Source organism: Anolis sagrei, chromosome Y (assembly GCF_037176765.1).
Source record: "Anolis sagrei isolate rAnoSag1 chromosome Y, rAnoSag1.mat, whole genome shotgun sequence".
Classification (NCBI taxonomy): Eukaryota; Metazoa; Chordata; class Lepidosauria; order Squamata; family Dactyloidae; genus Anolis; species Anolis sagrei.
In genome coordinates, this window is record NC_090035.1 from 35,625,792 (window position 1) to 35,639,196 (window position 13,405).

The 13,405-nt window shown below is 40.6% G+C and overlaps 2 pseudogenes; one reads left to right on the plus strand and one right to left on the minus strand.

Annotated features, from left to right (window-relative positions):
• Nucleotides 1–5,500: 5,500 nt before the first annotated feature.
• On the minus strand, nt 5,501–6,669 carry LOC137095701 (5-hydroxytryptamine receptor 1D-like; annotated as a pseudogene).
• A 3,387-nt stretch (nt 6,670–10,056) lies between these two features.
• Nucleotides 10,057–11,004, plus strand: LOC137095592 (AT-rich interactive domain-containing protein 4B pseudogene; annotated as a pseudogene).
• The last annotated feature ends 2,401 nt before the right edge of the window (nt 11,005–13,405 follow it).

A 13,405-nucleotide genomic window follows, 5' to 3' on the forward strand; every position in this document is an offset into this window, starting at 1 on the left:
GATAATGGATGGGAAAGTGCCTGCAGGGAGGCAAGCACAATCACAACCTGCCTGCCAATATTGTGCCCCGACTGAACTTAAAAGCAATAGCATTGTGGTTAACAGCACACTTAGGGTTTCTTCTGGGATTTTTGCACTCTGAAGAGTTTATGGCATGTTGCAATCCATCCCCAGGAACACATGCAAGCATGCAATATTATTATTATTATTAACTTTATTTGTACCCCGCTAGCATCTCCCGAAGGACTCGATGCTGCAATATACATATCAGTGGTACATGCAAGTATGCAATATACATATCAATATATGGAATCAAGTGACATGTAGAAAGGAAAGGAGTGGATTTGGCACGTAGGCATTCTCTTTACCTTCAATGGAGTGAAATGTATATTAATTAGCTTTGCTGTGAACCAGATTACCTATAACTTGAGTTGAATCTTTCTTTCTTAGAATAGCAGAGGTCAAAAGAAAAAAAAGAGTTAACTACGGGACATATCTTCCCAAGTAAGCAAGAATGAGTAGGCAGAGAAGACTCAGCCCTATGAATAATTAAAGTGGTAATTCAATTACTAAGAAGTGAATCCCATTAGACACTCTGGCCTAAATAAAGTGTAACAGTGCTGGCTGGCGGGTAGCAAATACTGTCAATGGCCCTGGTTTGGCGGCAGTAGCGCCAGTTAATCCTCTACAGGACCGCTATCTCAGCAGTTTTTAAAATATCCCGATTTCTATCTCCGTGTGCTATTTTCTTCCTTTATTGTCAGTTTAATTAATTTGCTGCAAAATTTTAAAAATGCAAGGTAAGTTTGGGTTGCTGTGAGTTTTCCGGGCTGTCTGGCCATGTCCTAGAAGCATTCTCTCCTGATATTTCGCCCACATCGGTGACAGTCATCCTCAGAGGTTGTGAGGTCTGCTGGAAACTAGGCAAATGGGGTTTATATATGTGTGTGTGTGTGGAATGTAAAACCTTCCAGCAGCATGCATAAGAATGAGGAAGTACTCCGTCACAAGTGAACTGCAAAGCAACAGCTCCCCCTGGACGGCGAAGCAACAGCTCTCCCATGAAGCCGGAAAGCTGGAATGTTAAATTGTCTCTGTGTCTGTCTATATATGTTGTATGACTATGGCATTGAATGTTTGCCGTGAATATGTGCATTGTACTCCGCCCTGAGTCCCCTGCGGGGTAAGAAGGGTGGAATATAAATACTGTAAATAAATAAATATCCAGTCTGAAAGAACTGTTGTCTGCTTGAGGCAAGTGTGAATGTTGCAATTGGCCAGCTTGATAAGCATTTAATGCTTGCAGCTTCAAAGCCTGGCTTCTTCCTGCCTGGAGGAATCTTTTGTTGGGAGGTGTTAGCTGGCCCTGATTGTTTCTTGTCTGGAATTCCCCTGTTTTTGAGTGTTATGATTTTAGAGTTTTTTAAATACTGATAATCTGATTTTGTTCATTTTCATGGTTTCTTTCTTTCTGTTGAAATTGTCCACATGCTTGTGAATTTCAATGGCTTCTCTGTGTAGTCTGACCTGGTAGTTGTTAGAGTGGTCCGGCATTTCTGTATTCTCAACTAATATGCTGTATGGTCATATTCTAGAAGCATTCTCTCCTGACGTTTTGCCTGCATCTATGGCAAGCATCCTCAGAGCTTGTGAGGTCTGTTGGAAACTAGGAAAATTGGGTTTATATCTTTGTGGAAAGTCCAGGGTGGGAGAAAGAACTCTTGTCTGTTGGAGGTAGGTGTGAATGTTTGAATTTGTTACCTTGATTAGCATTTGATGGCCTGACAGTTTTTAGGTGTAGTTTGTTACTGCCTGAGGGAATCCTTTGTTGAGAGGTGATTAGCCGTCCCTGATTGTTTCTTGTCTGGAGTTCCCATGTGTTTGTGTGTTGATCTTTATTTACTGTTATAATTTTAGAGTTTTTGAATACTGGTAGCCAGATTTTGTTCATTTTCATGGTCTCCTCCTTTCTATTGAAATTGTCCACATGCTTGTGGGTCTCAATAACTTCTCTATGTAGTCTGGCATGGTGGTTGTCAGAGTGGTCCAGCATTTCTGTGTTCTCAAACAATATGCTGTGAGCAGATTGGTTCATCAGGTGTTCTGCTATAGCTCACAAAACCTGGCTACCAGTATGTAAAAACTCTAAAATCAGGACAGTAAATAAAGCTTAAGTGACTGAGGGAGAAAAGTAAAGGGCCTGAGGCTGTTAGGAATTGTGGGAGCTGAAGTCCAAAATACCTGGAAGGCCCAAGTTTGCCCAAGCCTGGGATAGCTACTTGCCTACATTCTCCCTTCTCCAGCTCAGTGAAGGCCTACTTAAGCAGCTGGAGGGGAGGGGGAGGAAGAGGCGTGAGGATGTTAGGTATTGTGGGAGCTGAAGTCCAGAAGAACTGGAGGGCCCAAGTTTGCCCAAGCCTGGGAGAACTACTTGCCTACATTCTCCCTTCTCCAGCTCAGTGAAGGCCTACTTAAGAAGCTGGGGGGGGGGGGGAGGAAGAGGCCTGAGGCTGTTAGGAATTGTGGGACTTGAAGTCCAAAACACAAAGTTTGCCCATGCCTGCCCTAGCATGATGAGGCTGTCATCAGTGCAAGAGACATAAAATGGCTGTTTACAATAATCGTTTTGTGTGTTTGTGCTAATTAATAACAATGTTGCCCCTTTGACCACACTCTGATGTTGCTCAGAAACACACGTCCTATTTTCCTCTGTGAATTGTCGGAGAGTACGTGCTACAGATTAGTAAGCATCTTTATTCTAATTTGGTTAAAATTGGCCACTGCAATTATAAATCTTTGTTTTGTTTTTCATGTCAAGAGCAACTTGAGAAACTGCAAGTCACTTCTGGTGTGGGAGAATTGGCTGTCTGCAAGGATGTTGCCCAGGGGATGCCAGGATGTTTTTTGATGTTTTACCATCCTTGTGTGACGCTTCTCTCATGTCCCCACATGGGGAGCCAGAGCTGACAGAGGGAGCTCATCTGCGCTCTCCTGGATTCGAACCTGCAACCTGTTGGTCTTCAGTCCTGCCGGCACTGGGGGCTCCTGTGCCACTGGGGGCTCCAGTAAGTATCATGCTTTGTTGATGTGGCCCAGGTAAAGGGCACCCATTATAGAGATGCATAAGACATAAATCATAGAATCATAACAGACTGCAAGGGCCATCTGACCCCTTGAAATTGAAAATCGCTTTTTAAAAAATTACAAAGCAATAGAAGTGTGGGAAGGCAAGGTTACAATGGTATGTGGAAGTATAACTGTGGGATCACACATTACTGAATTAATACAATTGCATGAAGGGAAAGAAGTGTGGTATTCAAAGGTGCTCATTTCAATATGCATCTGCCATCAATGAGAGTGAGATAGAATGGTGGGTTTGTATGATAAAGCCCTACAACCAGCCTCTTAGCTCTTTGTATCCATTGCCATGTTGTCCAGATGCCCGACCACCCTCTCCCAAAGCGGTTGCTCTACTCAGAACTCAAGAATGGAAAACAGAATGTTGGAGGACAGGAAAAAAGATTTAAAGATGAGCTCAAAGCCAATCTTTAAAACTCTGGCATGGACATTGAGACCTGGGAAGCCCTGGCCCTTGAGCGCTCCAGCTGGAGGTCAGCTGTGATCAGAAGTGCTGTAGAATTTGAAGAGGCACGAATGGAGGGCGAAATAGAGAAACGTGCCAAGAGGAAGGTGCATCAAACCAATCCTGACCAGGACCGCCTTCCACCTGAAAACCAATACCCTCAGTGCGGGAGAACGTGCAGATCAAGAATAAGGCTCCATAGTCACCTATGTACCCACCACTAGGACCACTCATTCTCCGAATGAGAATGAGGGATCGCCTAAGTAAGTAAGTATGTAAGTACGTAAGTACTGTCTTCTATTTAAATAGTACATATAAAGATTTCATAGGCTCTTACTTAACATCTGCTTCCTCCTTGTCTACAGTCTTCTAGACTTCTTCTTTGGACTTGTTTTGGACTCTCATATTATGCCTGTTTAAATGTATCTTTAAAAATGATAGCAGAATGCATTCTCAAGTATTAATTATGTCAGACTGTGTTATCTCAGTTTCTCAATGTGATTAGTGTTTCTTTCATTTACCACTGTCCTTCCCAGCTTTTGAATATTCTTTTAACATAACTTCTTTAGAAAGGCAATGTTTGTCTTCAAAAGTAATGCAAAGGGCGCCATATCCTGGCACAAATAATTATGGCATTTTCAATGTCTGTGTGCACCACTTGACACAACACCTTGATTTTCATAGAGCCTCGCTGCCAAAGACCTTTCCCCCTCGCTTTCCTTGCTTCCAAAACCCTATTTCCCTCCTATCACTCAAAGTGCTTTGATTGTGCTTTTCCTGCATGGAAGAAGAGGGTTGCTCCTATTATTATTATTATTATTATTATTACTATCATTATCTGGCTACCTGTATTTAAAAACTCTAAAATCAGGACATTAAAATTTTTTAATGAATGTATATGTTTTTATGGCTGTAAACCAGGCTGAGTCCCTCAACGAGGTTGAGAAGCTCGGTATACAAAACTGTGAAATAAATAAATAAATAAATAAATAAAGAGCGACCGTCACAAACAGGGAAATTCCAGACAAGAAACAATCAGAGCCAGCTAATCACTCCCAACAAAGGATTCCCGAAGGTAGGAGGCAGCCAGTCTTTGAAGCTGCAAGGGCATTCAGTGCTAATCAAGGTGGCCAATTGCAACATTCATACCTGCCTCAAGCAGACAACAGTTCTTTCTCCCACCCTGGACCTTCCATAGATATATAAACCCCACTTGCCTAGCTTCCAACAGACCTCACAACCTCTGAGGATGCCTGCCATAGATGTGGGTGAAACATCAGGAGAGAATGCTTCTGGAACATGGCCATACAACCCGGAAAACTCACAGCAACCCAAATCCACCTCTCACTCTGACAGCCCTTCCACACAGCCCTATATCCCAGAATATCAAGGCAGAAAATCCCACAATATCTGCTTTGAACTGAGTTATCTAAGTTCACACTCAGATAATGTGGGAATTTCTACCTTGATATTCTGGGACATAGGACTGTGTGGGAGGGCCCTCAGAAACAGACAGAGAGTAACTAGAAGCACCAATTAAGAGAGAGGAAATAGAGCAAGCAATTAGGAAATTAAAAAATGGGAAAGCACCTGGACCAGATGGGCTGGCTCAGAATATTACAAAACATTTGAGGCAATGATAACTCCAAAATCATTAGAATTATTTAATAATGGATGGAGAACAAATACCGTGATCATGAAAGCAATAATTAACTATATTATTACTCAAACCAAAGAAAGATTTGACAGACCCTGGTTCTTATAGGCCAATATCATTAATCAATCAAGACACCAAAATACTAACAGCGATTATTACCAACAGGATGAGCAACTGTATATATAAATACATAAAATAAAATCAGTGCGGGTTTGCTAAAGGGAGGCAAATGTCCAACCAAATGTAGAAACTACATATACAGGTGGCGGGAAAAGTGATGAATTGGTAATTTGGTTAAAAGCCAGACAGCTAGGAGCATTTCTTAAATTGTATCATTTTCTGAAAAGCTTGTTTGAATTCTTCATTGAAAGCTGTATAGATCACGGGGTTGATGAGGGAGTTCAGGTAGCCTAACCATGTGAAAAAGTCAAATAGTTCAGGCGGGGCTGAACAGGCATCCTGGCAGATAGGCAGCATCAAAGCCATCACAAAGAAGGGCAGTCAGCAGAAAATGAACGCCCCTAAAATAATCCCCAGAGTTTTCGTGGCCTTCCTCTCCCGGGTGGCGGAAATCCGTTTCCTCTCTAGGGTGTTATTGGCAACTTTGATTGCGACGTGGTTGATAAACATGGACGAGCTGCTGGAATTAGAATGCCCCTCGTGAAGGTTGGAGCTAAGGGAACAAAGCTGAGCCGGCAATGAGTTGGGCCATGGTGAACAGCTTGCCGTACAGAGGTGGTGGCTTCAGAATTCAAGACCGAGCAGCCATGTAAATCCTGCCATACAAGATCAGGAGCAACACCATTGGGATGTAGGAGGCTCCGCAGGTAGAGTAGATAGTGTAGGAGATTTCATCTGTGTTCACTTGGCACTCGGTTAGTATTTCGTGAGCTTTGGCTTGCCTCCAGAAAAGGGATGGCATGGAGATACAAATAGAGATAACCCAAACAATGGCAATCATTAGGGCGGCTCTACCAGCCGTCCGGCGCTTGGTATATTCCAAGGCATCCGTGATGGCCCAATACCTGTCCAAGGCGATAACACAAAGGTACAGAATGGAGGCCATTCAGCAGGTGATGTCCGAGGACAGCCAGATGTCACATATGATCTGCCCAAAAGTCCAGATGTGGCTGACGGTGTAAGCAATACTGATTGGCATAACAAGGATAGACACTAAAAGGTCTGTGGCAGCCAAGGAGCCAATGAGGTAATTTGCAGGAGTGTGGAGTTTTCTGATAAGCATAATTGTGATGATAACAAAGACGTTGAAAAGCATTGTCGCCAACGTGATCGCAGCCAAGACAATAGCAAGAGAAATCTTTAAGCCTAATTTCCCCTCGTCCCAATCCTCTGGCATGCGGCTGGCATTGAGAGACTTGTTGGACAAGTCCTTGAAAGCCAAGTTTGCAGACAAATTGTACTGCGTCATGCTGGATTTTTCTTTTAACTTGAAGCCTTTATTGAAAACCATACATTTTGGATGAGAATTTCAACGCTCAGGAGAGAGGGCTCCACTGTTAAACAGAAGCCAAGACAACAACAAATGCATTAACCAAGTTTTAACTACAGTGCATTTTGTAATGCTATGACTCCTCTAGCTAATCCTCAAGTATATTAACATTGATTATTCAATTCAGTAGTGATTAATAATAATAATAATAATCATCATCATCATCATTATTTATACCCCGCCACCACCTCCCCAAAGGGGACTTGGGGCAGCTAACATGAGGCCAAGCCCAAAAGTAATACAGCAAAGTTAGAAACAAAACAAAAAACAACAGAAAATTTACATCACAACAAAATACATAAAATAACAGAATAAAATAAACAGTGCAAAATAACATAATAAAAAAATCAAACACAAAGGGTGGGCCAAATGCACAAGCTAAAATATTAAATGCAACTACAATAATAACCAACTTTTGGCCATGAATTTAAGGGAGTCATGACACATTTTGCTGTATTAACGGTGTGTTGTAACTCATGAAATTGATAATATTAAACAAAATAATTTATTGTCGAAAGATTTCATGGCCAGAACCACTGGGTTGCTGTGAGTTTTCTGGGCTGTCTGGCCATGTTCCAGAAGGATTCTCTCCTGATGTTTCGCCCACATCTATGGCAAGCTTCCTCAGAGGTTGTGAGGTTTGTTGGAAACTAGATGTGACGATGTGTAACTTTTATTCTCATGTTTATGTGTTGTTTAAACAGTAGTTTATGGATGGTAAGTATGGAGGATTATGTTTTATTGGAGATGGTGGCTTGGCATTAGCTGAGTTGCAACAGGGACGGAGCCAACTGCCTCTTCACGACGCAGCTTTTTAAGAAAAGTCAGTCAGTAAGCCGGTGAGCTACTGAGAAGACTGAGTCTCTGGGTGGAGATTCAGGGAATGTGTCTGTAGCCGGTGTGCTATAGGGTGGAGATTCAGGGAATTAATTGGTGACCAAAGGGGTTACAGAAAAAGACCCAGTAGTGATAAGACTACAGGGGGTTATTGATTCTGAGTTAAGAATCAAGATTTGGCTGGGAGCCAATTCCGTTAATAAGCCTTTTAGCTTATTTGTTTTATTAGGACAGTTGTCCAGAAGAGTTACATCTGCTTATAGAAACCTCTTGAAGTCTGTGCCTGAGATTACTCATGAAACCTTACTAATGTAACCAATCAAGATTTGTGCCTCTTGTGAAGAAGCAGTTAAACATGTTATACTCCTGTTAAAATAAACTTGTTACTGTTTTCCTCAAGCCTTGCCTGATACAGTTTCTCTCAAGGCAAACAGCCTGCATGGGAAATGGAGTCAAGCCGGGGACAGTAAACGCTGCACTATCAGATGAATAAAGCCTTCTGTAATTAATAGTCCCTTTATAAAATAGCTCCTAAGCTGATATTGATCATTGCCCGGCTTTCCTCACACATTAGATGGCAGTAAGCTTTAAACATGCTCCTTCACAATTGGTGGCAAACGATGGGATACGTTTAACATCTGATTTAGTGCCTAAGATTGCCTAAAGGAAAAATCTTGAGGTAAAAGTTGGAGCCAAAGATGGTGACTAAGAAGCAAAGCAAATTAACCAAGGAGGTTGAGGCTTATCAAGAAGAGGGAAGCTCAGACTCAGACCAAACTCCTACGTCTGAGTTACAGTACAAATATCAGCTAATTAAGGAAATTGGAAATTGAGGCACAGCACAGGGCAAGACAGGCAGAAATGGAAGCCCAAAGGGCACAAATGGAGTTGGAGGCAGAAGAGAGAGAAAAAGTCAGGCAGGCTGAATTACGAAAAATGGAATTAGAAATTAAAAAACAACATTTAACTCTCCCTCAGACACAAGTGAATATACAGGAGAGACCAGAGGAGATCCCTATGGATCATATTTTGAGAAAATTCCCAAGATATAATAAAGAAGACAGTGTAGAAAAGTTCCTAATTTCCTTCGAAAGATGTTGTAAGGACTTCAATGTGGCTGAGGAAAAATGGATGATATATTTAAGGCCACAGATTTGTGGTAAACTCCTGGAGATTTACAGCGACATGGCAGAGACAGAACATAGAGATTACTCTAAGTTCAAATGACAAGTCCAACAGAAATTACAGCTGACACCTGAATTTTATAGGATGAAGTTCAGGACGATCAAAAAGGAAAAATATGAGAGTTATTCTCAATTAGTCTCCAAGCAAGCACAATACTTTGAGAGTTGGATCAGAGGCGCTGAGGTAAATGACTTTTAGCGGCTGAAAAACTTAATTCAAAAAGAGCAGTTTTATCAACAGGTTCCCCCTTGATTATAGATGGATTATACAGAATAGAAACCCCAAAACTTCAACACAGGCAGCTATCATGGTGGACCAGTTGATTACTTTAAAGGAAGGATTTAAAGAAGAAGAAGGAGTCAGGAAGGAAGCAAGACAATCCCAACCGCCATTTAAAAAATTCCCTCACAGTCAGCCAGGGAGAGGCTCTGCGGTAGAAAACACCACCTTTAGGATGGCAGGCACCATGCAGCCTAACAGTACTGAGGGAAATAAGGGCTGTTTTCATTGTGGAAAATTAGGACATTTTAAGTCTCAATGTAATCTCCTGAGAAAAGAGAAGTCCACCTTCTTCATTAGAGAAAGAAATACCCCTGAAAAAGAAGTGGAATCCAATGCTAAGAAGGATTGCACTGAGGTAGTTCAAAAAGGGGAACAGATTGAAAAACAGTGTTTGTTTGTGGTACTAAACACAGTCCCAAATGACTATTTGGAACCCATCAAAATAGATGGAAACCTGTTGCAAGGGTGGAGAAACACGGGTTCTGAAGTTTGTGTAATTCATCCAAAGATGGTACCTGAGAGGTATCAAAATTCTACTTCTCAGATTAATTTAAAAGGTTTAGGACCAGCGATTACTTCAAACGTGGTCTCTTTGCCTATAAGATATGGCAATTGGACAGGCATGTGGGATTTTGCCATAAGTTCAGAGATCCCTTACTCATGCTTGATTGGAAATGACTTGGCCAGAAGGATTAAGAAAATATCAGAGTTACCTAAATATCAGAGGAAAAAGACTTGAGTGTGGTACCTCAGAAATATGATGAGCACCCAGATAGAGCCAGTGATGAGAATATAGAAACCGTGGGTCCTGCAGAACAAGTGATAAATTCTGAGGAGAAAAAAGAGCTGAAAGAATCATTGACATTAAAAGATGTATTACCTTCAGCTCCAAGTAAAGAAATTACCTCTGCTGAGCTCATTGACAAAGACAATAAAATACAATCAGAAGATAAAGCTGAAGAAAAGCTAACCCTTAAGGAACCTATTTATTTGGCAGTAGACATGGTTGAGAGTACAAAATATCAAAAAACCTTCTGTAAAACAGAGATCAACACACCTAAAAGACTAGTTGAAGTGAAGATAACTTCCAAACATGATTCAATCACTATAGAGGTTCCAGATGGTCGCACAAAAGAAGTTTTGAAGATCGGAACTGTGGTTAAAGTTAAGAATCTAAGTGAAATTTATCAAAAAGAAGAGAGACATTTTGCTGAGAATGAAACGTTGGATCAGCTTCTCCTTACTAAACCTGAACACTTCAAAATTCCTACAGCTGAAAAGAAAATAAGCAGAGAAAGAAGATCTAGTTATATATCGGAGAAAAAATCTTCATCTTCCAGCGAGGAAGAAGAAGAGGATAAAAACCAAGCTGATGGACTGTTAAGAAAAGTGATATACACTGACTGTGTTAGTCTTGATAAAAAGACAAATCTCCAGTTCCAAGGTTTGGAGGTTCATCCAGACAGCAGTGATGGGACTGCAGTGAAGAAAGACAGTGTTCTTGTTTGTTCTTCCAACGATGGAGAATTCTCTTCAATACCAAGAAAAGATGTTCAAGGTACAACAAATTCTTCATTAAGACCTGATGCTACGTTGAAGCAAGCCTTTATTCGAGCCTTAAAACTCAATGAAAGCAGAACGGTTCCTGATAATTGGAAGATCAGGTTGAAAGAAGAAGCTCCAGCAGCAAAAGAAGAGAAAGGAGAAGGCTTCCTACAACAGCATTGTAACTTCATGGAAGACCAAGAGACTCTTAGTTATGAACAACCTGTGATTAACTATAGAGACTTAAATCTCTTCAAATTATTCAGACTTGCTCATAAGTTTAAAGGACTTAATGATATTAAAAGACTGATATATGTAAAAATATTGAAATTATATGTCAGTAGAGTCACAGGAAAATTAACCAAGTATATTGCAGAAGAGATAAGAAGTATGTTAGAAATGTGAGACTTTGGTATCGCATACATGGATATTATTGAATAGCTGATCAATATATGGTTTGTATATAGTTAGATGATGTTGATATTATCCAAATTATTTTTGACCATTCTAGTTGGTAGAAAAGTAAAAAATAATCCTTATGGGTTGGGAGGTGTGACGATGTGTAACTTTTATTCTCATGTTTATGTGTTGTTTAAACAGTAGTTTATGGATGGTAAGTATGGAGGATTATGTTTTGTTGGAGATGGTGGCTTGGCATTAGCTGAGTTGCCATAGCAACAGGGGCGGAGCCAACTGCCTCTTCACAACGCAGCTTTTTAAGAAAAGTCAATCAGTAAGCCGGTGAGCTACTGAGAAGACTGAGTCTCTGGGTGGAGATTCAGGGAATGTGTCTGTAGCCGGTGTGCTATAGGGAAGACTGAATCTCTGGGTGGAGATTCAGGGAATTAATTGGTGACCAAAGGGGTTACAGAAAAAGACCCAGTAGTGATAAGACTACAGGGGGTTATTGATTCTGAGTTAAGAATCAAGGTTTGGCTGGGAGCCAATTCCGTTCATAAGCCTTTTAGCTTATTTGTTTTATTAGGGCAGATGTCCAGAAGAGTTACATCTGCTTATAGAAACCTCTTGAAGTCTGTGCCTGAGATTACTCATGAAACCTTACTAATGTAACCAATCAAGATTTGTGCCTCTTGTGAAGAAACAGTTAAACATGTTATACTCCTGTTAAAATAAACTTGTTACTGTTTTCCTCAAGCCTTGCCTGATACAGTTTCTCTCAAGGCAAACAGCCTGCATGGGAAATGGAGTCAAGCCGGGGACAGTAAACGCTGCGCTATCAGATGAATAAAGCCTTCTGTAATTAATAGTCCCTTTATAAAATCGCTCCTAAGCTGATATTGATCGTTGCCCAGCTTTCCTCACACATTAGGTGGCAGTAAGCTTTAACCACGCTCCTTCACACTAGGCAAGTGGGGTTTATATATTTGTGGAATGTCCAGGGTGGGAGAAATAACTCTTGTCTGCTTGTGGCAAGTGTGAGTGTTCACTTGGACAACTTGATTAGCATTTAATGACCTTGTAGCATCAAAGCCTGGCTGATTTCTGCCTGGGGATCCTTTGAAAAACTCTAAAATCAGGAAAGTAACTAAAGAGCAACACTCAAAAAACAGGGTAATTCCAGACAAGAATCAATCAGGGCCAGCTAATACATCCAAACAAAGGACCCGCAGGCAGCAATCAGCCAGGCTTTGAAACTGCAAGGCCATTCAATGCTAATCAAGCTGGCCAATTGCAACATTCACACTTTAATGGCCTTCCAGCATTAAAGCCTGGCTGATTGCTGCCCGGGGGTCCTTTGTTTGGATGTGTTAGCTGGCATCAGGACAGTAAAATCAGGACAGTAAATAAAGAGCAACACTCAAAAAGCAGGGAAATTCCAGACAAGAATCAGTCAGCCTATAGAGATAAACTACATTGCTGTGATAACTGAGAAATATGTGCAATGATGCTTGGAACAGACCCAGATTATAATTGTGGATGGAGTGATTTTAGTAGTGATTATAATGTTTATATGTTTTAATGTGCATTTTAACTCTAATTTAAAATTTTAACTTAGATGTATTTAACTCTCTGTTGTCTAAAGGCTTCAAATAGTTGCCATATGTAAAGCCACCTTGAGTCCCCTTTGGGGTAGCGAAAAGTGGGATATAAATAGAGTAAGTAAATAAATAAATCAGGGCTACCTAACACCTCCCAACAAAGGATTCCCCCAGGCAGCAATCTGCCAAGCTTTGAACCTGCAAGGCCATTCAATGTTAATCAAGCTGGCCAATTGCAACATTCACACTTGCCTCAAGCAGACAAGAGTTCTTTCTCTCACCCTGGACATTATTCCACAGATATATAAACCTCACTTGCCTAGTTTCCAACAAACCTCACAACTTCTGAGGATGGCTGCCGTAGATGTGGTTGAAGAATGCTACATGGCCATATAGTCTGGAAAACTCACAACAACCCAAAATAATTTACTATTTATTATCTGTCAATGAAACCTTTTTAACTGGAAAAAGGAAATAAATATACAAATAGAGGAGTGGTACAAGAAAGTATGGAAATTAGTAATACATGATAAGCTGACATGTATATTAAAAGGTAAAAGAGGTATATGGAAATAAAGTGATTTTGATGATGTATGGAGAAAATTTATTGAAAAAGGATTTTAAAATTATTATTATTATTATTATTATTATTATTATTATTATTAAACTTTATTGGTACCCCGCTAGCATCTCCTGAAGGACTCGATGTGGCTTACAAAGGCCAAGGCCTCAACACAACAACAGCAAACAATAATGATACAATACAAAGCAAATTAAAAACATAAGCAATAACAAAACATTACACC